Source organism: Symphalangus syndactylus, chromosome 13 (genome assembly GCF_028878055.3).
Source record: "Symphalangus syndactylus isolate Jambi chromosome 13, NHGRI_mSymSyn1-v2.1_pri, whole genome shotgun sequence".
NCBI lineage: Eukaryota > Metazoa > Chordata > Mammalia > Primates > Hylobatidae > Symphalangus > Symphalangus syndactylus.
The window spans coordinates 74,442,044-74,468,999 of record NC_072435.2 but is presented as its reverse complement, the minus strand read 5'-3'; the positions used below and the strand labels follow the sequence as shown (position 1 = coordinate 74,468,999).

Below are 26,956 nucleotides of genomic sequence, written 5' to 3'. Positions count from 1 at the left end.
CTTTTAGCACAGATTTATTATATTTGGGTTCCCCACTCTCTTAGACTGTGAGCTTTTTAAGCACAAAGTCCATATCATTTATTATTGTAACTTCAGAACTCATAATAGTGTCTGGCATAGAAAGTAGTGAATAAAATCTTGAATTAGCCAATAAGTTATTTTTAAATAAAATTTAAAAAGATTTCTGTACACTTCCAGCCAATAATATACTGAAGAAGGGTCTGTTGCTCTCAAACACACACCATGAATTCTATTTTTATTTTGTTTTTCTAGTTATTTAAATATTTTTTTAAAAGGATGAGGCTCAGCATTTCAAGATATTTGTTTCTTTTGTCTATATATCTTCACTTTTGAAGGGCAGAACTCTCTTCCTTTATTTAGAGTTTGTGCTTAGAGGGGAACCAAGGTTTGAGTTATCTACTCTTATGTACATACAGCGTAGACTATTTTTTTACTACTTGCAGCTATTACTTATCTCAAATTTTGGCTAACTGAAACAAAACCAAACAATTTTCTTTCTTTTTTTTCCTTTCAACTTTTATTTCAGATTCAGAGGGCATCCATGCAGGTTTGTTACAAAAGTATACTGCATGATATTGAGGTTTCGAGAATAAATGATCTGTCACAGAGGTAGTGAGCATAGTACCCAATAGGTAGTTGTTCAGCCTTGCCCCTGTCGCTGTGTCTCCTCTTCAGTAATCCCCAGTGCCTGTTGTTCCCATGTTTATGTTCAAGTGTACCCAGTGCCAAACAATCTTTAGTGCATCTTTCTAGTTTAGCTTTCCAGAATAAAGTAAAACTTTAGAAAAAGAAAAAAAAAGAAGAGAAAAATGCCTAAAAAACTTGGTGTTGGAAATAGGAACTTAGAATAGAAGTGTAACCTCAAATACAAGTATAGCCACAGTATAGATTCACAATAGCAAAGAATGCTGCATTTTTAAGAGAACAAAAAGAACTTCAAGGTTAAAAAAAGAGATAATGCAATACTAATAATCAATTAGACTAAAAAAATTGAGCCTGAAAACCATAATCTGACTTTCTTTGTCCTTGGGCAAATTAATTAGCCATTAATTTCTCACTAGAAATTGTTAATAAGAGCAAATATTCTCTCAGGAGTGTTGTTAGAATTTCTTGAGGTCTATAAAGCATTTTGGAGGCAAAAATGTTGACTTGACAAATGCTATTCTCACACTGATGCACATGTATCTAGATTCCTGGGTCTATCTTGATCAGTTTGTATGCCACTCATTGGGCATATTGGTAGGTCCACTATGGTTATATAAACTAGCAGAAATGCATGATAAACAGCCTTCAAAGAATAGGCTTTGGTTATAATGGAAGCATTACTATTTACCTACGACACCTTAATTAGCTTTTGAAAAATTTAAAAGGATGAAGATGAAGGGCATTTGAACACTCTTATAACCCTGCAAAGCATTATGTTCAAGGTTATATTTGAGCATCTCTTTATTTTTCTCATTTATTCTTTATTGATTCTGTTGGACAATGAGACTTAATTGTATTCTATTCAATTTTTCCATTTTGCATCTCAAAACAGCAGTATTTGTATTTTTGGAAAGAGATAAAAGTAAAAATTATTCTTTCACCCAAACACTTTGCTCCCATTAAAATAAAAAGAGTAACACAACAGTTATGTTTGCCAAGAGGACTGAGATCCAGAAAGGGATTTTAACATCTGACTATATCCTTATTTCATACTTATTATGTGTTCATTTGTAAACACACTTGAGTATTTTTCTATCAATGTCAAGTCGCATGTAAGTCGTAGTTAGTAGATTCCTTTTTATATTTTTAAAATTTTGAATTAGTATTAAAATTAATATTATAATATCCATAAATAAAATAGAGAAATCACTTAGAGTCTCAACATCCAAACACAATGGAAAAAATAGAAATGTGTATAGACAAATATAAAAAGAACACATGTTCCGAAAAAGTTTGTGAATATTTTCAACAAATACATTTAAATAAGAGCTTAAGTCAGCATTATGGCCTTAGTTATGTATGTAATATATTTTGTGAAGCCTAAAAATAAAGAAGAAACAGTGCATAAAATATGTTTCTGATTGTCTACTTATGGATTTAAGTTTTGATTTTTGCTGCTGTGGTTTATACTCTTGTGAAATCCTTACCAGAAATATTACCTGTGGTCTTGGTTTCACATTGTTCATCACCATTTATAGATGAACACCTGCCATTCCTGTTCTCTTTCTTCTGAAAAACACATTAATTCACTACAACAATTTACCCATGAAACTATAATCATTAACTGCCTTTCCTTTATTGAACTCTAGAGCTTTGGCTTTATAATTCTATTTGGCCTATATATGCAGGAAGGGTATTGAAATGGTCTATATTTATTTCTTCTCTCTGACATAGATGGAAACAAGTAAGCTATACTGATCTCTGGTATCATTATTTATGATATGTTGAGTTTTTAAATTTGATTTGCTAGATCATAAAAGGACATTAGGAAGAAATGAGAAGGAAGTTAAAGAAATAGCAAAATTTTTCCCGCATAGATCTCACTATGTTGCCCAGGCTGCTCGTGAACTCCTGAGTTCAAACGATTCTCCTGGCTCAGCCTCCCAAAGTGCTGGGATTACAGGCATGAGCTACCATGCCTGGCAGGTTACTTCTCCCTGTTTCTTTTCTCTTTTCTGTGACAATGTACTGATTATGGAAAATGTTTGGGATAGAATAGGAGGAAAATCAGTTGTCTATATGTGATAAACTCATTTAAACAGAGGGCTCTTTTTCCTATGAAACTTTTATTTGCTGGGTGATATCTGTAAGGATTTTAATAAAGGAATTAATATAAGCAGAAAACACTTCCAGAGCATAACTATTATTCTTGAGCTCTGAAAGAATTTATCCACTTCACATATGTGAACAGTTTATCCCCAGAGTATTTTTTCAACGTTCATCACCAAAGGATTAGGCCCAATTATAATTAATTCTTTAATAATGAAATTGATACCCTTTTCAAGTATTTAGACTAGATACTAGATTAGAGTACACTATAAAATATGCTTCTGAATAATTATGACCTAATTAATTATTTTAGACAGCTTTTTAAAGTTTAATTTTCTAATTGGACTCTCCAAAATTGAAAGCAGGAAATAGAGCTGTCTAGCCCACCAGAGGCTTCATTCTGTTTGGCACAAAACCAGATTGAAAGTTGACTTAATTTGTGCTGTTTTGCATGGTTAGGTTTGACAAGTGTGTTTGGGTTTCATAAAATACTCAAAGTTCATTTTTGGCCTGAATTTTTTGCAACTTCAACCCAAATTGATAAGATTGTAATCCAAAGCATGGTAGGAGCTCCGGAAATAATATCTATTGTCACCTTCTTTAAGGCTTGTCGCATGAGTGTGTCTTCGTGGAAATAAAAATATAGAGGTGATATTGCCAAATGATTATATTCAACCCTGAAACGCGGCAGCACATATATGTTCTACAACAATTTCTACTTGATCTGTGTGGTCTTGAACAAATATATTCTGAGTCTTTATTTCTAGCCCAGGGCAGCTTGATCCTAGGGGAGGATGTATGCCAGGATAAAGAAGTGGGGAAATTTAAGTGAATCTTTAAAGTCCAGGACCTGTGTCCATATCCAGACTTCTCTCATCTGCCTTTCTACACCACACAGCAGAAAAGTACAGTTGGTATTGATGTTTTACCTGGAATCCCCTATACCTCTGCATTACAAGGTCTCCTGACAAACTAATTGCTTGGCCTCACTTGCATTCATACCATGTTCATTACTTGTTTCACAGTTAATGTAAACGTTTTTGGAAAGCTATGGTTTTTATATTATCTTAGCATTTGAAGAAATTTTTCTCTAAGGAACTCCAAGTAAAGCATCTTAAATGTTAAAAAAAGAAAAGCCTCTTGGAACTAACTGACTCTAGAAAATGACTGTATTTTTATCGATATAGTTTCCTACTACTTTTAATATTTAAATGGCATTGAAATACATACCTTCAAATTCCAATTCCACAGTTCCATGACTATTTTTCTGCTCAATATAGACAGCAGATCTTAAAGTCAACTGTAGGAGTTAAATACCCATAAAGACCGTATTTTTGTACAATGGACATTTGAAAAAAATAGATAGGTATGAGCTGTATGATTTTGATAAGGGAAAACTACCTTTCACCAAAATCTATAACATTAGGCTCTTCTTGACATTTCAACAAATTAAAAGAAACACTTTTGAAAAAGCATGTCTATTTTGTAAGCTGGGGGAGAATCTCACAGTGGGACAAGCTAACTGGCTTGTTGTGGCAGGAAGGTTTTCCCACCATTTTGATCTATGATCCCAAAGCACATTGAGTGGAGGCAATTATAGTAACACTGAGTCAAGGCAGTGTATAGTAACACTCATGTAATGTGTACTTCCAACCTATCCCTGAAAATTTTAAAGTTTTATTCAGGTCTCAGAGACATATGAATCAGATTCAGTAGCCCATATTAATACACCTTAGGACACTAAATGGTGATCAAGTTGGAAAATGCAATTAGTTTAAGCTAATGGATTATGCAAGGGAAACCAACCAGACCAAAAGCAACTGGATAATCATCAATTATAACATAGAAGTGAAAATCTGTTTCACCTTTCCCCATTTCTGTTTTTTAAAGCATCTTTTATGTGCCAGGCATTGTATTAGCTATGTTACTAATATTATTTCATTTATTTCTAATTAGGCACTAATTATTAATTATCCCCATTTATAAATTGAATATTAGATTAAGTATAATTCACAATCTTTACTGCAAGGTAATGCCATTTTGCTCATAGCTTCTGCTCACTGACTCTGCTCTCTCTCCCCAGATGATGATATGGCCTCCATGTCACTGAGTTTTTTTTTTTAGAACCAAGAGATGTGATGCTTAATGTTAATCAGAGGCACAAAAATTGTAAGTTTAAGATTTTCTGAAATCATGCTGTACCTCTGGCATATAAAAGTTCAGTGTTGCAGAAAGAATTAAGGTTTATAGGTTCGCTTACATGTCCAGTTCATAGGCAGTTGTGAGCCCCCCCAAGGACTCTGGGGATCAAGGGAGGCTACTCTGATATATGCTACTATCCTATGTGGTGTTTACCCTGCTTCTGGTAAAATGTATTCTTTGCTAATTAAATTGGGAGCATAATTTTGCCATGTTTGGGTGAGTGTGCTTGTGAGCATGTGTCAAATGTGCGGTCTCTGCATTTGTGTGGGTGGATGATATGTGTGTAGTGTAGACTGTGTGTGCATGTCTTTTTGTGTATGCATGTGTATTGTGTTTGTGTATGTTCATGTATGTGGGTATATATTTGTGTGGTCTTTTCTGTCTGACTCATTATTCAATTTATTTATATCTTTTTCCCATCTTGCGAATAATTACTTTGTTCTTTTGTAATTTTTGTCACTCTATCTAGGGCACTAACTTTCCTCTTCTCTTCCCCCTATAATTTTTAATCTTTTAAAATTTGCTGCTCATTACCAATTAAGCCATAAGATAGTGAAAAGAAGGAAAACTTCAAACCAATTCACACAGTATCTTCTGTGTGCATAAGTGCACAAAAAATAATGATAAAATGAGAAATTGTATCATTTTGACTTTCCTATAGATCTCAGCAAATAGTGGGAGCACATTTTGGTCAGATTTGATTAAGAATTTGAGAAGTTATTATGATGGGTTTCAAGATAATATAATAAATATTCAAAATCATCCTTGACTTTTTTTTTCCTCAAGATCTTTTTTATTTTCCTGTTTATCATCTTGCCTGCAGTGACTGCTAACTATTGTTACTGGGATAGATTATTTTTCAGTAGAGAGGAAGAAAATGAGAATATCAGCTTCTTTTGGTATTCAAATGTATGGCCAGATTTGAGATTAAGCAGACAAAAAAGCATCCTCTGATATGCATGGCACCTTTGTGCCCCTCTCCTCCCCTCCCCTCCCCTCCGCTCCTCTCTTTTGGGACAGAATCTCACTCAGTCGCCCAGGCTGTAGTGCAGTGGCACACTAAAGGCTCACTGCAGCCTATATCTGTCACCTCCTGCACTCAAGCGACCCTCCCACCTCAGCTTCCCTAGTATCTGGGACTACAGGTGTGTGCTATAATGCCGGCTATTTTTGTTGTTGTTTGTTTTTATTTTTTGTGAAGACGAGTTTTCACCATGTTGCCCAGGCTAATCTCAAACTCCTGGGCTGAAGTGATTCACCCACCTCAGCCTCCCAAAGTGCTGGGATCACAGGCACAAGCCACTGTGCTGGCCATCCTTAAGTTTTTAACTGGAATGTGTGAAGAATGGTAGAGTGGCGGCATGCAAACCCTAGGAGCCCTAGAAATGAGAAGGAAAGCTTTTCTTTCTTTCTTTCTTTCTTTCTTTCTTTCTTTCTTTCTTTCTTTCTTTCTTTCTTCTTTCCTTCCTTCCTTCCCTTCCCTTTCCTTCCTTCCTTCCTTCCTTCCTTCCTTCCTTCCTTCCTTCCTTCCTTCCTTCCTCCTTTCTTTCTTTCCTTCTTTCTTTCTTTTCTTTCTTTCTTTCTTTCTTTCTTTCTTTCTTTCTTTCTTTCTTTCCTTCCTTCCTTCCTTCCTTCCTTCCTTCCTTCCTTCCTTCCTTTCTTTCTTTCTTTCTTTCTTTCTTTCTTTCTTTCTTTCTTTCTTTCTTTCTTTCCTCTTTCTTTCTCTTTCTCTCTTTCTCTTTCTTTATTTCTCTCCCTCTCTTTCTTTCTTTCTTTCTTTTTTTCCTTTTTGTCTAAAGAGTGGGGCTGAGGGAATAAGAGAAACTAAACTAATGCTACAGAGTACTGGAGCAGGAGAGAGAAAAGTAGATGGGGTGTGTGTTGTGTGTGTGTGTGTGTGTGTGTGTTTGGGGTGCAGAATAGTTAGTTGTTATTGGAAGTGCTAGTGAAAATTAGCATAATCTGTTTCATAGACCAAAAAGAAAAATCATACCCCCCCAACACACACACATTTATGGTGGGGTTTACTATATTCAGGAATATTTTAATATGGTAATTATGTAGGTGGTAGGTAAAATCCCTTAGTCTTCTCATTTCACATATTATAAAAACATATAAAAGAGTTTGTTTATAAAATTCATAAGCTAAGGAGTAAGCAAAAATTTTATCTTCACATATATAAACGTGGAAATATTTTAGTAATAAGAAAAATAAACTTTGAAATTAGTGGAAAGAGAAACATTTAAAAACTGATTTCTAGTCTTCTACAAAACTATTTACCCCATCTCCACTGTGAATTATTCCTTTGAAATATTCATATTCTTAAAATAAATTTCTTTGCTGAAAGTAAACAACAGGTATTATGTGAAATACTATGTGATAGGTGAAATCATTACATTCTTATTCACATCTTGGGCCAGGCTTTCTTCTTTCCTTCCTTCCTCACTCCCTCTTTCCTTCCTCCTTTAGTCTTTTCTTCCCTGTCTCTCTCATTCCTACATTCCCTGCCTTCTTCACTCCCTTTCTTCGTTCCTCATTTCTTTAAACATTCTCTGAGTGTAGCACACAGCACTAGCAGAAGGTCTGGTACTGTTGCATGGCTGAATAGATTCATCTACTGTGCACTAAGCTTTGTGCTCCAAGTGATGGACTGTTCTCTGGAATGGTAGGGGTGAGGAGGCTCATTTCCCTCATGTCCAGTAGAGGAGATGGATACTGAAGCAGAGGCATGTCCTAGGTGCTTTGAGAACAATACAGAAGAGAGGGTGAAACCAACCTCGCCTAGGAGGAGTTAGGTCAGGAAAAGTGAGGTCAGACTCCCGGGTCAAAGCTCTGATATTTTAAAGAAATGATACTTTTTGGAAGGGTGAGTGGGTTTGCTTTGGTGTTCCCAAGGGGGATAGAGGAGGGTAGTGTATCTGTTACTGTATTTGTTTTATTATTTTTCCCTATTGAATCCAACAACATTTTTTACTTATTTTCTTTACCCAATTCCTATTTCAGAGACCTAAATTATTTCAGAGAATTTGATGCCATTGGGTTTTGGAAATACTGGTGATGAGGCAGAAATGTACTTATTACCCATTATAATATTATCTTATTTGTAATTCTATAAGGTTCTCTTTCCCCCTCCTCCACTTATGTGTAAATGAACACTATGCTTTGGTTTACAAGCAGACATAGGGACAGACTGCACAGCGGAATGTCTTTGAAAGGCAGAGATGCCACGGGCTGGGATCCTGGGAGGAGACAGCAGGAAATAGCAGCTATGTAAGTATTTCCTACATAGTTTTCAGGGGCAGAGCAGTTGGGTCTCAAAAACATTATTATGCTTTTGCTACAGGCAACTATTTTCTGGGTAAACATAATCCCACAAACTCTACAAGGGCGTCAACAGGCAAGTTCTCCAGCTGCCTTCTCCCCTGATAAAATACAAGCATAAACTAATAATGGTAGAAATGAATACATTTTTGCAAATGATGCTAACTTAACAAAGGGTCATATTTCAGCACAAGGAAATTCATACTCCATTTCTGATCTAAAGCCTCAAGATGGTCTCACAAAGATTAAGGTGAAATGCAAAATACAGTTATCAGTTTTGTGAGGTTAAAGGAGGTGGCATATGTGAAACTGCTATGTAAACTGTGAAGTGCTCTGCAAACCCAAATGATATTACTATCATTTTTAATAAGTAGAAGTCAACTACAATTAGAAAGATAGAGGTAATCACTCTTGTCTTGGACAAGTCACTTAACTTCTCAGAGTCTTAGTTTCTTTATCTGTAAATGGTTTAATGATACCTACCTTACAGAGTTGTCAATATTATAGATGACATGAAAGTTGCTAAGCACAGATCTTGGCAGATGGTAGACATTCGATAAATGGTAGTTATTTTTATTATGATTATAAAAGAACATTTCTAACCATTCACCATTTTAGAAAAATCTCACAGAAAAGATTCTTTTACATTGTACTAACAAAATAAGTACTTGCAATCCAAGCCATCTCGCATTCCATATGTTCAAAAATATCAGAAAACACCTGTGACTTTATATTTCAAGTTTCAGTCACCATGGGGAATTTTTAAGAATTAAGTTTAAACTTTTAAAGAATAATAAGTGCATTGGAATGTCTGAAAAAATAAAAGAAGCAGGAGAAGAAAAAAGAATAACAGAGAAAATACAACCCTTTTATGGCAACAGCCCAGGACAAGCGGATGATTTTCAGAATGATAATAAGCACTCACCACCCCATGGCTCAGGGCTGCTCTAACTTCATGCACAGTGGGGAACCTTCTAGGCTTTTCAATATTAAATTGTACATGCAAGTTATTTGTAACAGAACATTGAAAAGTCAGTGGAGACAAACCTGGTAGGCAGCTACTGTCAGAAAACATCTGAATCAATAGGACACTCTCAGAATTGTCTTTCCCAAGCAAAACACAAAGCTGTATTAACCAAAATAATGACAGCACTGTGAAATTTCCTCACTGCAGTAACTTAAAGCTACATAGACCTAGGGAAGCTGGCTTTAGTGCCTCACCCAACAGGTCAGAAAATAACAACAAAATGTCATTATGGATCATGTTACTGAGCAGCACTTGAGGGAGATGATAACTCTGATCAACATGCAAAGTCATATACTTAAAATCTTTAATCATGTCTATAATGCAAGAACATTAAAATAAGCTAGCATAGGCTCATAAAAGGATTCTTTTTTTAAAAATTTATCTTTTTCTTCTCCTACTATTGTTCTATTACTAAGGCTTCTACAGAATGGTAGATTAAGCAGAAAAAAATAACAAGAATGAAAACATAAAAACATTTGTTTTCCACTGCTAAGAGATAAACTTCAAACATTTTAATTTAACCTTCATGATCTCATTACAGCTTCAACTTTAACCAATCATCCCATGTGCTTAACTAAATTCTTTACTAATTAAAATGGAAAACCAGCATGGAAGGAAGTCATGTAAGGCCAAGATGGAATGCCCTTTCCTTTGCAAAGCTTTTCAGGCACTATTAAGCTATGTCTACCTGCTGGCTTCCAAAGCACTTCTAATCTTCATACTATTATATTTTAATTAGTTAAAAATGCCCATCCATTCCGGTATAATATAAATTCTTCCAGGGTGGAGACTGTCCCATTCATTTTTGTGGCCCAGCACCATGCACAACATGTAGGGGAAGTGTGAGGTGACAGAGCAGCAGCCTTGTATCTAGAAGTCCTGTTCTCAAATGCCAACTCTGCCACTTATTAACTGAGAAAGTCACTTAACCTTTCCGATTCTCTCCTTCCTCATTTATAAAATGGTGATGACGTCTACTTTTCCGTGTAAGGATTAGAGGATTAGAGGATAATGTTTGTGTATTAGAGGATACATACATATGTGTATATGAGTGTGTCTCTTGCATCGATAAATGCCAGCTAAAAAATTATTGGTTAGCATATAAGGAAAACTGCTGAAAATACTAAAAACTGTATAGATTATTTCCTTCTTATTGACTTAAGATTCAGACACCAATTCTTGAACAAGAATATTCCATAATACGCTGATTAGAAGTTAAATGGTACTATTAAAAAACTTGATGGCTATAAATTTGCATTCTTATTTAGAATCAATGCTCCCCTCCCTATTATTCTATTTAATTTTAGAGAAATGGCAATTTTAAAATACCCCTGGCTTCACGAATCTTCTGAAGAACAGTCAATGTATCAAAACAGATAATCAAATGAAGACAGGCTAATTCCAGCCTGAGTAGTTAAAATGTGGCATATTTATAACTCATAAATCCTAAATTATCTTAAGCCCATCTATTTTTTTTTGCTGATTGCCTAAACTGAACTAGTTTTCCATGATTAATTTTAGGGCTTGTGATATAAAAAGAGAGATGTTCTAAAAATCATGAACTCATTGCATTTCTATATTTGCATCTTATCCTTCCATTAAAGAATTGGCAAAAAGATTCCATTTTGGACAACTACATTACTCAATAAATCATCAGATATATGGATAAACAAACTGTGATATATACATACAATGGGATAGTATTCAGCCTTAGGAAGAAAATTTTGACACACGCTATAATAAGGATAAACATTGACAATATACGAAATGAAATAACCTAGTTACAAAAGGAAAAATACTGTATAATTCCACTTATATGAGGTAGTTAGAATAGTCAGGTTCATCAAGACCAAAGGTAAAATAGTGATGGCCAGGGGCTGCGGGGAGGGGGAATGGGGAGTTGTTATTTAATATGTACAGAGTTTCACTTTGGGAAGATGAAAAAATTCTGAAGGTGGATGATGCTGATGATCGAACAACAGTGTGAATGTACTTAGTACTACTGAGCTGTATACTTTCAAATGGTTAAAATGGTAAATTTGATGTTACATATATTTTACCACAATTAAAAAAATGGCTAAAGATACAGCTCTTGAAAATAAAAGCTTTTTGTTACAGGGACGTAGGTTTTGTTTGGGGACATGGATAACTTTTCTGAAAAAAAGGAAGGGAACAGAGAACTTTTAGTAAAGTTACTGCTATGATAGAACTGGATAAAAAAGTTGTCACTTTGGTTCAACCAGCATTGAGCACCTTCGCTGTGTCAGGTTCTGAGATATGAGGATGCTTTGCCTACCACAATTGTGGAACTCACCCTCTTATGCAAAGAGAAATTCATCAGATATTATTTCAGTGTAAGCCCATGAAACAGTTTGCATAATGTCTAGGAGCACGGGTTTTAGCATTACACAGACTTTGGTCTGCATCTGGCTCAAAATATATGAGCTATGTTATTTTGAGCAAGTTGGTTTGCCTTTCAGAATCTGTCTCCTCATTTATGAAATATAGATATGAATATGCACTTCACAGGAATGAAATGACATGGGAAGCATGCAGTAGGGAGTAAGTGTTCAGTTACCAACATCCACTGTTTCCATAAGCCTTGAGTCAGAGGGATGGGCTATCTGGGGCTGACAGTAGCCTGGTATAACTGGGTACAAAGGTCTGGCCTGGCTTTACCAAGCCACTTTCATAATTGTTGATACCAGCACACAACAAGTACAGCATTTGTTTGATCATTGTGCATGGAACTATTACTGAAAACATTTTAGTTATATTTATGTCCAGAGTTATAAAAAATTGAAAATTAAAAATTTGATTATTTTCTTGTTTTGGGTGGCTAGGTATAAAGAATGTTATAGCTAATACAAATAACGATTTCCTTCATATAGAGGTTACTCTTAAAATTTACTTTATGACTGGATGGTTTTATATTTGAGATATTGAAAAGAATTAAAATTAAAATATAGGTAAACAATATTATATAATCATGTATTTTACATTTACTTTTACATTTTAGAAAAAATGAAGCAGTTATCTCTAGCCTATTACATCTTGATATGGTTTGGTTGTGTTCCCACCCAAATCTCATCTTGAATTTTAGCTCCCATAATTCCCACCTGTTGTGGGAGAGACCCAATGGGAGGTCATTGAATTATGGGGGCGAGTCTTTCCCATGCTGTTCTTGTGATAGTGAATAAGTCTCATGAGATCTGATGGTTTTATAAAAAGGAGTTCCTCTGCACATGCTCCCTTGCCTGCCACCATATAAGATGTGCCTTTGACCCTCATTCACCTTCTGGCATGATTGTGAGGCCTCCCCAGCTATGTGGAACTGTGAGTCAATTAAACCTCTTTCCTTTATAAATTACCCAGTCTTGGGTATGTCTTTATTAGCAGTGTGAGAACAAACTAATACACACCTCATTAACAAAGTTTCTATCACAAGCTTTGCAAGACCACTGGGAAAATGTGTATGTATTAAAATAAAGAAACTATAGGCTCCTAAGTATAGTATTGAAGAAAATGTATCACTTCAAGAGTAGTGCAGGGGATGCTGCATTTAAGGCTGAATTCCCACCTATCCCAGTTCCTGTCTCCAATATCTTCACCCATACTATCTATACATGTATCACTCCAGGACCCCACACTGCCAAAAATTCCTTAAGTTATTTGTTTATTTAAATTAACAATTGTGGTATGGGGGTCGGAAAGTGAGAAGCAGAGGGGATGCAAGATGCAGGGCTGGTGTGAACACTTTGGCCCAGTTACTTTTTTCTTAGACATTTCCCCATACCAGCTGTACTGAGTCATTTTGATCGAGAGACAAGTTGGGTTAGAAAATTGGAAACCAAAACCACTTTAAAGAAAAGGCAGCTAGAGAATATCAGATGGGAAACAGCATTACCTCAGGAAGAAAACAAAGGTGACAAAAAGAGAGAGAAGGCTGTGTGAAAAGCCGGCTTTAGTTATTTTTCACATATTGGGCAGGGCCAACTGAGTATCAGGAAAAATGGAGAAACATGTTTTTCCTTGTGTCCCTCTCACTCACACAGTCACCATAATCAATGCCAAAAATATTGTCATTTAGCACAAGCTGTGGGTTTTCACAGGTTTGTTTGTGTGGCCACTGTCAATAAATATCCATCTTATAAAATGGAAAGAAAACATCTTAAAAGGAATTTTGTTATATAACTCATTCATAAGTTGGAGACTGCTTGTATTGCTTCCATTCTTTTAGCTGTCCCATTTAATGACAAATCTGGCTTTGCCTTTCAAAAAAACACACTAATAATTGTTCACTTCTTAAAATGGGAACAATGGATATATCCATAAATATACAATTGTCCAAATCCATTTTTTTCTGGAATTATGTTACTAGGCATAATTCAAATAATTATTTTGTTGCATTCTGTAATAAAATGGTATTTATTATAAAGGTTGTGACATATGTAATGCTCATGAGCTTGTACAACCTGCCTTATTTTGTTGTTGTTGTTTTTGTTTTGTGGTTTCTGTGTCTAATTGTAAGCAGGAAGGAGGGATGAGGAAGAGGCTTTACTGGCCCAACCAGAAACAGAAACTAAGAACCCATGACTGTACTCTCTCCCTTGGACACCCCTGCATGGTAATCTAAGACATAGAGGGCATTAAGAAAACCTTGTGTAAAATTAGAAAAAAATATTTTAAAGTACAAAAGAGAAAGAATATCTAAGACTAACCTTCATAGCTCAAATAGTATATGCCTAATAAAAAATATATTACTTCCTAGGAGATGTTATAGCAAATTGTGTCAATGCCACATGCAAATATAAAATGGATAAGCAAAAATCCTGAGCAACTTGCAAAACTACTGCTAAGAATTATTTCTTACAATGTATTTCAGACTATTGAAAAATCATATAATATCATTTTGGGGGGTCGTATGAGTTAGAAACCAATGTATTTTGAGCTTTTGTTTAGAGACATTTTCCTTATTCTGAAACATTTTGTACAAATTCATAAACATAGGCTTTGCCAGGATTCCTTTGAAAATGGAAAACAAAAACAATCACAGGATTAAGCAATTCATATTAACCATAAGAACACAGGACATAGATTGCTCAAATGTACAATGGAGCATATGCTGAACCAGATTTTTCATCTTTCAGAATAGAAAAGAAATAAAATTGTCAGTATTTGTAATGATTCAATTCCAAGGAAAGGAGGAAAATGCTAAGATACTTATTATGAATTACTTTCTGCTGAAACAGGAATAGTTATTACTAAGACTGGGATATACTCATCTTTAGAGGCATAACAAGATTTTACATTGAAAGGAGAAGTGGTGTTAGGATTGATAGCCCATGTCAGTATTGTAAAGAGATTTTTATGGTGTTTGCAAAAGAATGACTCAAACAACAAAACCACTTAAAATGGTGAATATGAAAATTTTCATCTGAAGATAATTAATTGAGGTTTTAAAATGAGGAGAAACAGTATCTGTATCATGAGGGAAAAATGCAGCAAAATAAGCAATTTTGTCAACTGAGATTTCTTTGGTAAAAGAATAATGCTGTGATTTCAATTTCAGACATCACATACAAAATTTTGTTATTTTTTAAAATGAGAGTTGCCATGTAATGGCATCATACTGCCCTTAACTTTAAAATGGTGCATGTAATAACAATGTGTGGGATGTAATTTATTTCTGGACATCTACTCAGCCTACAGTTTGATTAGGTCTATTTTCTCTGGAGAAAATGGGCCCCTTTGTTATTCCAAAGAAAATAATTTCATGGTAAGATAGAAAGCATTTTTGCTACCCTTCACATCATGATGCATACTGATTCAGCCTACTTCTAGGGCCATGAAGACTGTCAAAATTTCTCAAGCTTTACTCTCTACCTTTCTGAAAGGGAGTCATGCTATTGAGATTGTCTAATTTCTGTGTTTGCTTTAAGAAGGAAGAGGCCTTCAAGGAGAGGGCTCCTGATGGACTCCTCCCAAAGCAAGCCTGCATCCTATTCTATCAAATCCAAATTTCATCTTGTGTTAAAGATTTCCAACCAGACTTTTCTCCTTTTCTTTCTTCCCTCACACTTTCCCTTCCTCTTTATTCCATATAGACTTCTATATACAGTTATGAATCACTCAACAACAGGGGTACATCCTGAGAAATGCATCATTAGGCAATTTTGTTGTTGTTGAACAGCATAGCATGTACTTATACTAACCTAGATGGTACAGTCTACTTCACACCTAGGCTGTATGGTTTAGCCTTTTGTTCCTGGGCTACAAACCTGTACATGTCACTGTACTGAATACTGTAGGCAACTGTAACACAATGGTAAGTATCTGTGTATCTAAACAGAAAAGGTATAGTAAAAATCTGATGTTATAATCTTAAGGTGTCACTGCTGTATATGCAGTCTATCATTGACTGAAATTTGTTAGGTGGTACATGACTATGTTTTATAATTTAAAAGATGTCAATTTATAATAAATAAATAAATTTGAAAGAAAAGAATGCCCCTTTGATATTACTAGGATGTTTTAAATAACAAATATAACAACATTAATTTTTACTTATGTTACGATATTAATTTCTGTAATAAACAGTTAATAAACATGTCATTATTCTCATATGAAACCTATAAAATAAGATTCATTTTCATTTTTATAGGAGAGGACATTGAGGCAGCTTATTTTGTTTTCCTGCCGACACACAGGTAGTAAATGGCAGAAATAGCACTTGAAAACAGTTTTTTATCCAGTGCAAACATTCTTGATTACAAAGGAGAATAATGCAACCCAAGGCAATACCCTGGTGTAGACAAGTGAATAAATCATAATGTTATAGCAGATCAAAACCAATAATTCATATAGCTAAATCATTTGATTTAAAGTCTTACTAACTTTAGACTTTACATGATTTCTTTAAAACTGTAAATGCTGGTTAAATAATTTCCACTTTATCTCTTTTAACTAGACAACTTATATATCAGAGTCATGAAAGATAACGTTTTTCAGAATAAAATAAAGACTAATATCAATGAGAGCTTACAAATCAAAGATTAATGAGAAGTTTTAGAAACAATGAACTGAATTATATCAACTAATTATAATAGCTAACTTGAATACAGTAACTACAATCAACAAGACACTGTTATATAAACAAAGACATTGCCTATATTTGACTCATTTGAATATCACAATTACTCAATGGAGAAATAAAAACTCACAGAGGTCTAAAAAATTGTCCTACATCCCATAGTTAATAAGTGGTGGAGCTGGCATTTGAATATAGAGAATTTCCAAAGCCAGTACTGTGCTATAATAAGATCATAAAAGACTCCTTTGTTAGTGTATCAAAAAATACTGTAAATCATGAAATATGGTTTAGCTTTATCATGAATAATGATGATTGTGGGAAACTCATTTTACTCAATTTCCAAGGAAAGTGACAAAACACTGAATCATTTGACAAATAAAAACATAATTTAATCTGATCATGGTTAATCAGATGAGTAGCTTGAAAAGAAAATGTATGACTTGTAGTCGATATAACTTTTATTTTCCTTTAAAAAACTTTCCTATATTTGTAATTATTCAAAATATAAACTACTTGATGACAGAGACTATGCTTTATTTATTCCTATATCTAAAACACCTGGAACTATGTATACAGTGGGTAATCTGTTGAATAAAGAATGAAGGATAAATAAAGGAATGAATTTCCAAAGTTGTACCAAAGTTTTTAAAGAAAATAAGTCCAGATAATGTAGTATGTATAAAAATCAAAGTATATATGGTGAATATCCACTGTATTGTTATTTACAAACAAAATAAATATTGTTTTTCTCCTTCAGGTGAATTTTTATACGTATTGGCTATAATCCATTTTGATTTGGGTTCTACTTTTCCTATCAAAAGATTGATGTTTAATAATTAAATTCTCCTTCCATGGTTTATTTTTAGCATCTGAAGGACAAATATGCTTGATGCAATCTAATATTTATTGATAATAAGTAGTAAAGAAAAGTAACGTGTGCACATTAAGCATTTTGCATAGACATTCATATAGGAAGGTGAAATATGCCTTACTTTCACTAGTTGCCCCTGTTTAGTTGAGTCCTAACTTGAAAAGGAGAAATCAGACAGACCTAAATTTAAATGGCAACTCTGCTGCATACTAAGTAAGCTAACTTTATAAACCTTTCAATCCACATTTTCATCATCTGTAAAACCATTATAACATCAGAAGAATTCTTTGAATAATTAAATGAAATTTAGTTCAATGCCTGCTAAACACCTGACACGAAACAAGAGCCCAGTAAATGCTTCCTTTCATTTCCCAACTCCCTTCCTTCTATATATGAACTCTCTTAGGCTTATGTGTGGGAAAACAGATCAGGATTAAAGATAAATTATAAATTCAAGAAAAAGGGAATTTTTTTTCTGGATGATCATTATTGCCTAAAGCAAAAATCAACCAACAACTTTGGTTGTTTCAGAAACATGACTTCATAAAATGATACATGGTACTCCAAAAACAATTAAGGCAAATGTTCACAAAAACAACTTATTTTTATAATAATATAGTCGAAGTTTTATGTAATAATATTTATTGTTTACTTAAAAATAAGTGTTGTTTATTTAATTATATATAAATTTTAATTATTTTTAATTAAAAATCAATATATTTTATTAGTGACATATTTTTAATAATTTTGTCAATATTATAAAATAATTTTAATTAAAGTTAATATGCATTATTTTATACATGAGAATTTATATAATACATAAGAATTTTTTTAAAATTTTATTATTATTATACTTTAAGTTTTGGGGTACATGTGCACAACGTGCAGGTTTGTTACATATGTATACATGTGCCATGTTGGTGTGCTGCACCCATTAATTCATCATTTAGCATTAGGTATATCTCCTAATGCTATCCCTCCCCCCTCCCCCCACCCCACAACAGTCCCCGGTGTGTGATGTTCCCCCTCCTGTGTCTATGTGTTCTCATTGTTCAATTCCCACCTATGAGTGAGAACATGCGGTGTTTGGTTTTTTGTCCTTGCAATAGTTTGCTGAGAATGATGGTTTCCAGCTTCATCTATGTCCCTACACAGGACATGAACTCATCATTTTTTATGGCTGCATAGTATTCCATGGTGTATATGTGCTACATTTTCTTTTTTTTTTTTTTTTTTTTTTTTTTTTTTTTTCGAGACAGAGTCTCGCTCTGTCGCCCAGGCTGGAGTGCAGTGGCGCAATCTCGGCTCACTGCAAGCTCCACCTCCCGGGTTCACGCCATTCTCCTGCCTCAGCCTCTCCGAGTAGCTGGGACTACAGGCGCCCGCCACCACGCCCGGCTAATGTTTTGTATTTTTAGTAGAGACGGGGTTTCACTGTGGTCTCGATCTCCTGACCTCCTGATCCGCCCACCTCGGCCTCCCAAAGTGCTGGCATTACAAGCGTGAGCCACCGCGCCCGGCCTAGTGCTACATTTTCTTAATCCAGTCTTTCATTGTTGGACATTTGGGTTGGTTTCAAGTCTTTGCTATTGTGAATAGTGCCACAATAAACATACATGTGCATGTGTCTTTATAGCAGCATGATTTATAATCCTTTGGGTATATCCAGTAATGGGATTGCTGAGTCAAATGGTATTTCTAGTTTTAGATCCCTGAGGAATTGCTACACTGACTTCCACAATAGTTTACAGTCCCACCAACAGTGTAAAAGTGTTCCTATTTCTCCACATCCTCTCCAGCACCTGTTGTTTCCTGACTTTTTAATGATGGCCATTCTAACTGGTGTGAGATGGTATCTCATTGTGGTTTTGATTTGCATTTCTCTGAGGGCCAGTGACAATGAGCATTTTTTTCATGTGTCTGTTGGCTGCATGAATGTCTTCTTTTGCGAAGTGTCTGTTCATATCCTTTGCCCACTTTTTGATGGGGTTGTTTGTTTTTTTCTTGTAAATTTGTTGTAGTTCTTTGTAGATTCTGGATATTAGCCCTTTGTCAGATGAGTAGATTGCAAAAATTTTCTCCCATTCTGTAGGTTGCCTGTTCACTCTGATGGTAGTTTCTTTTGCTGTGCAGAAGCTCTTTAGTTTAATTAGATCCCATTTGTCAATATTGGCTTTTGTTGCCATTGCTTTTGGTGTTTTATACATGAAGTCCTTGCCCATGCGTATGTCCTGAATGGTATTGCCTAGGTTTTCTTCTAGGATTTTTATGGTTTTAGGTCTAACATGTAAGTCTTTAATCCATCTTGAATTAATTTTTGTATAAGGTGTAAGGAAGGGATCCAGCTTCAGCTTTCTACACATGGCTAGCCAGTTTTCCCAGCACCATTTATTAAATAGGGTATCCAACTTACAAGGGATATGAAGGACCTCTTCAAGGAGAACTACAAACCACTGCTCAGTGAAATAAAAGAGGATACAAAGAAATGGAAGAACATTCCATGCTCATGGGTAGGAAGAATCAATATTGTGAAAATGGCCATACTGCCCAAGGTAATTTATAGATTCAATGTCATCCCCATCAAGCTACCAATGACTTTCTTCACAGAATTGGAAAAAAATTATTTTAAAGTTCATATGGAACCAAAAAAGAGCTCGCATTGCCAAGTCAATCCTAAGCCAAAAGAACAAAGCTGGAGGCATCACGCTACCTGACTTCAAACTATACTACAAGTCTACAGTAACCAAAACAGCATGGTACTGGTACCAAAACAGAGATATAGACCAATGGAACAGAACAGAGCCCTCAGAAATCATGCTGCATATCTACAACTATCTGATCTTTGACAAACCTGACAAAAACAAGCAATGGGGATAGGATAATATATATAAGAATTTTAAATTAAGTACTACTATAGAGATCTTCATATATTTAATCCAATCTCAGAGAATCTTGGGAAGTATGCTGGGTAGACATTTTTCATTACCCAGATGAGAAAAGAGAGACTCATTGAGGTAACTGCTTAAGTGTTGCTAATGGCAGATTGCTTTTATTTGTTATTATTACATATTATTATTATCTAGTCGTTTTTTCACTGTGTAATCTTGAATGTCCTCACCTTTTCCTATGGATTCTCTGCACATTAAAACTTAATGTGCATATGTTATTTTTCTTTACTACTTATCATTAATAAATATTAGGTGGAGTTGGATTAAGCCAAGACTAAGATTACCTCTCTCTTTATACATATAGAGTAGAGATATATATAAATATAAATAAATAAATACCTATATAAATGAGCCCTCTTTATACATACGTAGTAGAGATACATATATATGTATATATATATTTATTTATAAAGGTTATACAGTGGAGATAAATAACCTTTATAAACATAATTCTAATAAACTATATCGAAATACAATTTTAGACTACTAGAGATTAGACAAACAATAATTTACATAAATTTTCACCAGTGTTTTGGTTGAAAAAAGATTAAATTTGGAGAAGCGTTTTTTTGAACAGTTCAGACACACGCATTTTTTAATAACAGCACTTTTAGTTAATATGGCAGATAGAAAAAAACGGTGGGTGGTTAATTAGCACAGATTTTTTTTTTGAATTCTATCACTAGATATAAGAGCTTAGGCAAATGACTTGACCTATCAGGCCATATATAAATGATAATATTAGAGGAGGTAACCTCTATAAAATGAAAATATTAGAATAGGTGACCTCTAAATTTTCTCCTAGCTTTATGCCACTATTACACACGCTCACAGGCTTATACTTTTTTATTGCAGGACTTTATTACTTCTAATAGGGAAATATTGACTAAGTAAAACTTGTCAGGAACATTTGCAGGTAACATTTGGGATATTTGCAAATAATATTTATTCTCTAATGAGGAACAAGATGTTTTATTGGTTAAAATCTGCTTTCCATTAGAATCACTCTTACTGAAAACTTCTTGCTGTATTTGGTTTTTCAGGAAAGCAGGGTTGTTAATAATTGTCACACTTTGAGTGAGTGTATCAACTCCCAGTTGTATTAAAGAGGCTTGGGGAATCTAGGATAATATGGAGAGTCTCTAAAAAGGACGTCTGAGCATCTGAATGACTTTTTAAACACACCCTCTTTATTATTAGTATCTAGTGTGATCAGAGTTTATAAGGAGCAGACTGTGAAGTTCTTGAAAGTAATACTGAGCTTCAGCAATCAAAAGAAAGATTACTATAGTTGACACTTGAACAACACGGGTTTCAACTACGCAGGTCCACTTATTCACAGGTTTTCTTCTGCCTCCGCCACTGCTGAGACAGTAAAACCAACCCCTCCTCTTCCTTCTCCTCCTCAGCCTAGTTAATGTGAAGATGAGGATGGAGACCTTTATGATGATCCCCTTCCACTTAATGAATAGTAAATACATTTTCTCTTCCTTACGATTTTCTTAGTAACATTTTTTTCACTTTTCCTACTTTATTGTTAAGAATAGAGTATATAATACACATAACATGAAAAATATGAGTTAATCAACTATTTATGTTATTGATAACATCCAGTCAACAGTAGGCTATTAGTAGTTAAGTTTTGGGGGAGTTAAAAGTTAGGCATGGAATTTTAGGACTGTGTGGGAGTTGGTGATGAAGAGTCAACTATATTTCAGAATACACTTTCCAATGGTCTTTTATTTTTCTATTCTTATAAGAAAGCATCTTATATTTTTATCTTTTATATTTCTTCCTTAAGCACAAAAACCTTTTGTGAGCAATAAGTGCAATGTACTCTAAACGTCTTTAGCAATATTATAGTAATATTTTAATCAATTATCAACTTGTTCTTAAGCTATGGATTTAAAAGCAAAATTGTAAGAGGTTTGTAGAGCTTTCCTGTGCTAAAAAGCTTTCATTTATAAAGTTTTGATTCCGATGCAATTCATAAAACTCATTCATGGGCTAGCAACACATGCACAGTCTATAGATAAAATGTCACTGTATTATCTATTATATTCATCTGATACCATGTTTTATTCCATGTAGTGTCTAACACTAACTCATGAGCCTTTAGTGGCTAAGATATATCAAGAACTCTTATGTTTTGACAATGTCATTTAAGTCAGAGTATTCCTCTTCACAATATCTGATAAAATTTTTAAAGGATAAATTATACTTTTTATTACATGGGCTTGAATTAAGAGTCATTTTTCTTTGCATGTAATTTACAAGTGATTTAGCATATAATTATTAAATAATAGGTAATTAAAATCTGAGATTAAAACCTGCTCCAAACCACATAAAAATGCATAAAAAGAGGCATAGTTTCTTCTTTGGAAACATGTATGTTATTTTTTCTAAGATTACTCCAAATGAACAGGAGATCTCATTACTTGAATGAGATGTCTCCTAGGTATGCTAGGCTAAATCCTATTTCAATACAATTATGAAAATTACAGTTCCAGTCAAATAACTTATATAGGTCACACCTGAACAATAGACCAAATAACTGATACATAAATCAGAGCAGAAAAGGAGTCATTGATGGCTTTTCACATGAAATTATACTCAGAGGGCTGAGAAATTGTGAGGGAGTGAAGTAGATATCACTTGGTTCTTGTATAAAGAGCTTATGTCAGTCCTGTCAGTTTAAAAAATTCAACCATTTTCCAACGAGTATTGTACAGAATTGAAATTATGTTTAAAAACACAATTGTATATATAAAAACAAAACATTAAGACAGTCTCATCTTTTAGGTGTTGAAAAAGGTTTGTTTTGGCTGAATGATTTCATTGTCTATGTTAGAGTATTAAGATGATAAAAAATTTCTATGTCAAAAAGAAATTTCTCACTTATTTCATATCTTGCAACTCACTCAGATTTTCAGGTTTCAAAAATTGTTATATATGATATAAAAATCTGATTCATTAATTATCCTTGTACCCAGAACTATGTAAACATGCACATAACCTGCTCTGAATACTCAAAATAGACTTTCATACATTTAGAGTTAATTTTTTTAATCAAAGTGCAGTTTTTAAAAGTGTAAGCATTTTGAATTATAAATTTTATAGATTTCTGATTTAAAATATATGGCCACTCATAACTACAGCAAAAAGTAAGTGGCAGAGTGCTTTGTGTGAAGTTGTAACATACATAATCTTCAGACAGGCAGGTAAAAGAAACGTGTTCTCTCTGCCTCTCTCACACCTCAAAAATAAATAAAATATATTTCCGATAAACTTCATTTATATCATCATGATGATGATTAATTATACCCAATCATTCAAAGTTAAGATGTAATTTATGCATCAAAGTTCTTTGGGGCTAAAAAATTTTATTATGTAGGAATAATTTGTATATATCTTATAAAATTATTTAGAAATTTCTACTTTCTATATATCAAACTTACATTTTTTTCCATTGAACTTGACTCTAGCTTGATATGTACTAAGATATAGATTTTTCATTTTGTTAATTTATTATACTATGTTTTACTCTAATATTTGTTTGAAACTTTTGAAACATTGAGTTTGAAATGCAATTTCAAATGCAGTTTCAAAGGTATAAAATGTGATACAACGTGGGTCATCAACATGGGTTTTGCTTTTCTATCTTTATGTTATTGTTCTTCATATTCACATATTCAAAATTTATAATTGCCTGCATCTTGAAATTTTTATATTGTCACCAATTTTACCATAAAAATTGACATCAACATGTACTTAACTTTGCTTAGTGAAAACATATTTAGGAAAACTATTATTATCATCAAACAATAACAAGGAAACACATTTCTAGGAAATACATTTTTAGTTAAGTTGTGAGATTAGAAACAAATGTACTAATGAGAATATGGTGTAGATTTAAGCCTGCAGATAGCTGCCATTTTTAAATAGTCCCAATCTAGTGATTATAAATAAACCAAGCACATCAATAGTATTTAAAACTTTGTTCAAAATAAGTAAAAACTTTTTATCACATATGGAGAAAATGAGGTACTTTGATTATATCTAGCTTATTACTGTTTTCTTCTTTAGAGTTTAAGATGATATTGTGCTAGTCAAAAGATATGATGGAGTCATCATAAACATTTTCTGCACCATAGATGTATCACAAAGATTACTTTGCCCTCTTATCTAAGAGGATTATAGGACAAATGATTTTCAGTTTACTCCAGTAAATTGAAATAGAAGGCTCAACTTGCTTACTCTGCTAATTTATTATCTTAGAAAATAGAAGTTAGTATTTCTATAAAAGACATTTGTAAACTCTAATTTTACAGATTTATTATCATCATTGTGTCATCAAAGTACTTACTGTTCTATTAGGAATTCCGGAGTATGTTTTTCTTTGTTTTCTTTCTTTCAGAATTATTCTGTTTTTCTAAAAGGAAAACAATATATACAGAGGTTACTTGACTACACATAGTTCAGAATCATTTCAGATTGTCATAAATATGTTAATTTTATTATTTAATATTTCTGCTTAAAATTTTACTATATATTCCAATAAAAATAATGTCATATATATCCATATTTAGTATATATAATATAGATAGTTTGGATTTTAAAGTTGTTTGATGAGCTAGAGATTAAGAGTCTGTGGATAGTTTATATACTGATTTTGTGAAAAGTCAATTATGCTTTCTATAGTGTTTCAATTTGAAATTAGAGTAACACTAATATAGGCAGACATTAGAGAATATTATGTTTATTAAGAAATAAATCACATGATTCTTAGTCAATTAAATATCTGGTGCTGTCTCAAGTACCAATATGACTATTACAAATCAACCTTGTACAGCCCATGTTACTTTTAAATTTTATATTTTTCACCGATGTTAGAAACATCTCAATATATTATACAGATTTGCCTATTTTCAGAAGCTAATCAATATCTAGATATAACCTACTAACTATTCTAGTACATAGGATAAACATACATGTATTTAAATATACATGTTTATATACATATTAATAGATATGTATGTACACACACACATAAATATGCATATATTACAAGCCCATCAGGAATTAGGAGAAAAATGATTGCACATCATTGCATAAAAAAGATCAACTTTCAGTTTAAAGAGTAAAAAAATTAAACCCTTCTCAAGAGGCAACATTAAGAATTGCTTTAACGTAATAAAGATATCAGGAATTTCTGATTTGGTTTGACATGTTAACAATTCATAAATGAAAATTTCCATGGTGCTACAGACAAGTACCTTTTTATATAAGTTCTCATCATTTTCAGTCTTCAAAAAATTTAGGTATTATGAAAATGAGGAAAGAATGAAATATTTAAAATAGGTCTTATAATAGGTATGTTACTCTGTTTTTAAGAGTTCTCATGGCATCTATTTTCAACAGAATTACAAAAATATTTTAATGTCAGCAGCTCTAGCTATCGGGTCACATAGGTAACTCAGCATAAAATATCTAAAATGACAGCTGTATTTCCAAAGCCGCATTTACTGCATCTGTTCAACAGTTAAATCTTCAAGATCTGCTTTTCCTTTATTCCTGCTTGAAACTCAACTGTTTCCCAGTAAAATCCATTAGGAAGAGCAACGTTAAAATGCACCTAGGTTTGCCTGACTGCCTCTAAAAACATGACTTAGAGCCACAATCAATTTTAGATATGCTTTGTATAGTTTTAGTATACTGACACTTCTTTTTTATTAAAACAAAAACTAGAGCAAGATTCTGTGGACATACACATTAAGGTAAACAGAGTGACACAGAGCTTTTTACAAGAAATATGGGGAAAAACCTGTTAAAGAAGACGAAGACATTCTATTAAAAAATAAGAGAATAGTTGACACTATATACATTGTACATTATTACTTACCAAGGGCCAGGCTTCCCAAAGGGATGCAGTGAAAGGATTAAACAGTGTTTTTGACTTATGAGCCATCTGTAGGGATTTGATTTCATTTTGGTTTTGCATGCATATCTATCACAAGGATGAATGGGCAAACTTGTTCTACTGTAGGGGACAAACAACTATTTTATTCTTAATCTATGCTCTGAATATGGATGGGCACAGCATTTTTCTAGTAGCTAATTTCTATCTCTTGCATGTATAAATGCCTTGTCTTTATTTTAGAGGAGAAAGTGAACATAGCACAGGATTATTTTGCACCTTCCATCTTCTATCTGATGTTTCAGTAATGTAATTGGTATTAACTGACTCAGATAATTTTCTCGCATCAAGGCTTGATACTTTTATGTTTTTGTACAATACTTTTAAAAGAACATTAATCTGTTTAGGTAGGGTTGTGTGTTTTTCACAAAATATTATATACATTCATAGTTGGTAAAGCTGATGACTTTTTAGTGTTTTTTTTGTATCCAGTTTTAGAAGCAGGCTTGACATGGAGAAAAAAATATCTGAGATTTAGGGATTATTATTGCTTCGACAGTGGCTAGAAAGCAAACTGCTCCTACCCTGTAAACCTAACCATAGTCCATTTACAGAATTAAGCAAAACACTGCATGCCTTAGGCATCAGAAATATACAAATAATTTTTGCGGCATTTTTGGGGAGGAAGACAACTATTTATATTCATTTAATGTTGGACATTTAAAAGTGCATAGCTGTATGTTTTTAAAAAGATAACTTACTTTCAAGAATGACAAATAACTCATATTTACATCCAGGTTTT

General features: G+C 33.5%; 1 protein-coding gene across 4 annotated transcripts in view; it reads right to left on the bottom strand.

The window, feature by feature from the left end:
• SYT1 (synaptotagmin 1) overlaps positions 1 to 26,956 on the bottom strand; it is a 579,008-nt gene that overhangs the window by 376,335 nt on the left and 175,717 nt on the right. For all 4 annotated transcript variants that reach the window (XM_055236330.2, XM_055236332.2, XM_055236334.2 and 1 more), the window contains one exon: positions 24,604 to 24,669. The gene's annotated coding sequence lies outside the window, so the exon portion shown is untranslated. The remainder of the gene's footprint in view (positions 1 to 24,603; positions 24,670 to 26,956) is intronic.